Here is a 5893-nt window from a genome sequence, read left to right on the forward strand (position 1 = left end):
GAAAAATATTCTTTAAAGAGATGGCATAAACAATTACAAACTTTATATGTAAAGGAAAGAGACCCAGGATAAGCCAAAACTGCTTCAGAAGAACAAAATTGGAAGCCTCTCAGACCCTGATTTCAAATTTTATCACATGGTTATAGTGGTCAAAACGGCATGGTACTGGTACAATGAAAGAAACATAAATCAATGGAACAGAATCGAGAATCCAGAAATTAACCCATTCACAAACAGCCAACTGATCTTTGACAAATGGCCAAAGTATATTGAATGGGGAAGAGATAAGTTTCTTCAACAGATGATGTTGGCAGAACTGGAAATTGATATACAAAAGATTGAAACAAAATCTTTACCTCACACCATATACAAAACCCAATTCAAAATGTATTAAAGACTAAATGTGAATCCCAGAATTATAAAGGCCATCAATGAAAAAAAATAGGGACACATTTAAGGACTCTAGTATAGGGCACACTCAGACTACCAAACATTGAGAAAATTACACAAACAAAAGTAGACAAAATAGATGACTGGCACTTACTAAAAATAAAAAAATAAAAATATGTGCATCAAAAGACTTCACCAAAAGAATAAAAAGTGAGTCTACAGAAAGGGAAAAAATCGTTGGGAACTATGCATCTGACAAGGGACTAATTTCTAATATATATAGGAAACTACAACAACTCTACAAGAAAATGACAAATAACTCAATTAAAAAATGGGCACAGGACATGAATAGACATTTCACCAAGAAGAAGATCCAGTCAGCCAACAAATATATGAAGAAATGTTCATAATCACTAGCCATTAGAGAGACACAAATCAAAACAATAATGAGATATCATCTCACACCAGCAATGACAGTGAAGATAAAACCGTATAGGACAATAAATGCTGGCAAGGATGCAGAGAGATTGGAAACCTATAAATTTCTGTTTGTTGTTGTTGTTGTTGTTAAGTGCCTTCAAGTCGGTTCCGACCCATAGCGACCCTGTACAGGGTTTCTGAGGCTGTAAATCTTTATGGGAGCAGAAAGCCTCATCTTTCTCCCGCAGAGCAGCTGGTAGTTTCGAACTGCTGACCTGCGGTTCACAGCCTGATTGGTAACCACTACGCTACCAGAGCTCCTTATAAATTTCTGGTAGGATTGCAAAATGATCTAATCACTCTGGAAAACAATATGGCACTTCCTCAGAAAGTTGGATATAGAAATACCTTATGATCCAGCAATTCCTCTTTTTGGTATTTATCCACAAGAAATACAAACCATAACACAAGTAGATATATGCACACCAATGTTCATAGTAGCACTATTTTCAATAGCTAACAGATGGAGGCATCCTAAGTGCCCATCAATGGAAGACTGGCTAAACAATCGTTAGTACATACACACAATGGAAGAATATTATGCTACCTGGAAGAATAACAAGGAAGCTGCAAGCCACTGCATAACATGGAAGAACCTTGAGGACATTATGCTGAGTGAAATTAGTCAGTCACAATAGGGGGAAAAAATTCTTTGCTGGTTTCCAGTGTGTATGGGGTAGGCTGGGGTGAGAGGAAGGAGAAGCGAGAGGAAGGTTGAGCACAGGGTAGGGAATAGACACAGGATAGTTTTTTTTATAAGAGCTCAGAAATTACTTGGAGCTGGTGCACAGGGTATTTTCATTCTGTTGTTCTCCAAAACTAGGGTGTGGGAGTATTTACAAAGCAATATTATAGTATTTAGGAGTCCTGGTAGTGCTGTGGTTAAGTAGTAGGCTGCTCATCAAAAGATCAATTGTAGGGAGAGAGAGATGTGGCCATCAACTTCTGTAAAACTTTTCAGCCTTGGAAACCCTATAGATCATCAAAACTGTTCTAAGGAGTCCTGATGTGATGCTCAGGGTTATTGTACTGGACTACAAGGTCAGTTTGATCCACACTTAACACTGAACAGCACTTAACAACAACAACAACAACGCTCTGCTGTATAGGAATCAACTCAACAGCAGTGGGCTTGGTTTGATATCTAACTATTTAATTAAAATATAATTGCAGAATATCTTTCCACATATTTGATATACTGGCCATGCATGCAGGCACATGTGTGAACACATGTAAATACACACACACAAAACCCATAAATGCAGTTTTAGGCAGACACATAAATCTGCAAAATAAAATATATGAGTCACTCAGAGAATGGCACAATGGATGTTCCAGAGACGTTCTTTTACAAGATTGATTTGTATGCCTATGATACTGTTGTTGTTAACTGCCATTGAGTAGTTTCTGACTCAGAACAACCCTGTATAGGGTTTCCAAGTAGAAGTTGGTGGTTTTGAACTGTCGATCTTTCAATTGAAAGTTTAATTAGGTGCTTATCCTACAATTACAGACAAGGCTAATGATACCAGATTAATTTATTTTGTGAGTGGGGAATTTTCATAAAAACTACAAGAGCAGCAATGTATTTGCACTGGACTGGTAACCGCATGTCAGTAGTTCAAACCCACCAGCTGCTCCTCAGATACCCTATACAGGGTTGTTATGAGTTGGACCTGACTTAACAGCATTTAACAATAACCTAATATATAAAGAGCCTTCTAATGGGCTATTCTAATTAAATTACATCAATAGAGAACAACTATAAGCCGTTACAAACAATTACTGATTTTCTTTATGCAATTATTGTTATTTTAAAATGTTAACTTTGTTTTGTAATGTTTGTTGTAGTCTAGACATTTTTGAAAGAATGGTATTTACATGTAAATACAGGTTATGATATGTCAAAGGTTATAGCTGATGGAGAAAGCAAAAAGGTCAAATTAGCCTTTTCCTCACCTACATTGTTTAACCAATTTCATTTGTATTATTTTTGCAATTTAAAAGGTATCATAAAAAGTCCTTTTAAAGTTATTAAGTATTAACTTATTATAATATGTGCCTTCTCAATGCTGCTAGAAAGGTTAATATTTAACTGAATACTTTTCCCTGTTTTCTTTTTGCATACACATACTTACTTTATTTGAATCATTTCATTTACAGGAGGGCATTTAAATCAATTTCTTCTTCATCTTCTTTTTTACATGCTTGCCCCTTCTCTTGTCTATTCTCTCAATTTATCATTTTCCTGATTCTTTTGGATAAATTCATGCTAGAGACACTTAGAATTTAGACTTTCAGAACAATGGAATCACAATAGACACAGATTCTAAACCTTGCTTCTTTCCCCCAACAAAACCTTATGTAAAACTTTACATGATAGCTACTGTCATTCTAATCCATGCTAACTACTAGATCTAAAATATTCCATGCTCTATTTATATAGTGCATTGTTCAAGATTCCCCTATAAACCGGCATTGATTTTGTTTCCGTTATCTGAACCTTAATTTTTATGAAATATGTATCATTTCATAGTGCCAGTTCAGCTTAACAATGAATGACTCAATAGGTACTTATTTTTATTTTTATGTCTTGATTCCCAGAAGTTGGATATGAAATATATACTATAAAATTGTTTATAAAAGCTTGCTCTTCTGAAGCAGACTGTCTGCCTTCAAATCTACTGTTGACATTTTTTCAGGCAAGTTATTTGCCACTTTTTGGTCTCAATATTCTCATCTGTAAAGTGGTATAATACTTTTAACTCCATCAGAGGATCATTCTAAAAGTTAAATGAGTCAAATAGATAAAGCATTTCAAAAGTGACTGACCAAAACTTCATGTAAATGTTAATAATGTTTATAGCAATTATTGTTATTGTTACTACTGGGTTAAGGGTATTGTTGTTGTTATTGTTGTTATGTGCTATCGAGTCAGTTCCAACCCATAGTGACCCTGTATAAGGGTTTCTGAGGAGCGGCTGGTGAGCTTGAACTGCCAACCTTGCAGTTCAAACGGCTTTGCAGTCTGGCGCATTAACCCACAGAGCCATACCAGAACTCCATGTGTATACTTAAATTTTGATAGATGCTGCCACATTGTTTTACAAAAGATTATAAAATATGACATTTTTTTCCAATTTATATTAACAATTTCCTACACATTCCCATCAGTAATGGGTAAAATTACTCTTTATTATCTTTTTCTAGACTAACAGACTTAAATATTATCTAGTTTTGCTATTTTTATTCTCCAAATTAGTAATGATTTTCATATACTTCTGTACATTTTAATTTTGTATAAACTTTCTCATATATTTTTGATGCCCTATACTGTTCATCAGAAAAAAATCATACTGAAAAAAAACTGTGATATATTTCCACTAAATATAGCAACATTATACTGATTAGTTATCACCATTGGTGCTATAGGATAGGCACTGAATTGTTAACCACAAAATTGACAGTTCAAATCCTCTAAGGGAGAAAAAATGAGTCTTTCTTTTCCCATAAAGATTTAAAGTCTCAGAAACCCTATAAAGGATCACTATGAGTCAGAAGTGACCCAACAGCACCTAAAACAAGATTGGCAAATGTCATTGAGATGTTTAAAATATTTTATAGAAAAAACTTTCATTTTTTTTCTTTTATAGATTATTGGGGTCTTGTTTAGTTTAAGACATTGCATTTACTCACTTGATAATACACGTAGCCCTCAAGATTTTTACTAATATTTGTGAAATTGAATTTCATATTCATGTCGCTAATCTTGCTGGCCACCACTCATCTGTCAGTTTGCCGTAGTGTGGTGGCTTACACATTGCTGTTAACCATTGTTATTATTGTTAAGTGCTTTGCCACCAGAATTTTAAACAACAGCTGGACCACCTATAGTGGACAGGTTAAGACAGACTAGTAAGAATAAGAGATGGACTACTTTCAAATATTTAGTCACTGAAAACTTATAAATAGCAGTGAAACACTGTCAGCACCAGAATATTGGATACTGAAACAAGATGAAGAGCAACAGAATATTCTCAGATGTAGGGCCAGAAAATGAGCCACTTGGGTTGGAAGGCAATCAAATATGACAGAGGAAGATCTGTCTCAAAGTAGACTTGTCTGTAATAAAACAAATGGAGTAAAGCTTTGGGACCTTCATTAGCAGATGGGACACAATTGAAAATGAAGAGAAACAGCTGTAAACATCCATTAATAATTGGAACATGGAATGTACAAAGCATGAATTTAAAAAAATTGGAAATTATCAGAAATGGACTGGAGCTCATATATATTGATATCCTAGGTATTAGTGATCTGAAATTAACTGGAGTTGGTTATTTTGAATCAGACAACCACCTAGTTAACTGTGCCAGGAATGACAAATGGAATATGAATGCCACCACATGCATTATCAAAAAGAATATTTCAGGATCTATCTTGAAGTACAATGCTGTCTGTGATAGGTTAATATCCATATGTCTACAAGGAAGACCAGTTACTACAACTATTATTCAAATTTACACACCAACCATTAACACTGCTGATGATTTAATTGAAGAATTCTACCAACTTCTTCAGTCTGATATTGATCAATGATGCAATCAAGATGGATTAGTAATTGCTTGTGATTGAAATGTGAAGGTTAGAAACAAATAGGACACTCCAGTCATTGGGAAATAAGGCCTGGGTGACAGAAAATGATGTTGGAGGTCACATGATAAAATTTTGTGAGACCAATGACTTCATTATTGCAAATACTAATTTTAAACAACATGAAAAATAACTATATGCATGGACCTCATGAGATGGAAGACACAGAAATCAGATTGGCTACATCAGTCTAAACAGACATGGAAAAGCTCCAACTCATCAATCAAAACATGGCCAGGGGTAGACAGTGGAACAGACCACCAATTATTCACATGCAAATTCAAATTGAAGCCGAAGAAAATTGAAACAAGTCCACAAGAGCCAAAATATGACCTTGAATATATCCCACCTGAATTTAGAGATCATCTGA

Source organism: Chrysochloris asiatica, unplaced genomic scaffold (genome assembly GCF_000296735.1).
Source record: "Chrysochloris asiatica unplaced genomic scaffold, ChrAsi1.0 scaffold00298, whole genome shotgun sequence".
Taxonomy (NCBI): domain Eukaryota; kingdom Metazoa; phylum Chordata; class Mammalia; order Afrosoricida; family Chrysochloridae; genus Chrysochloris; species Chrysochloris asiatica.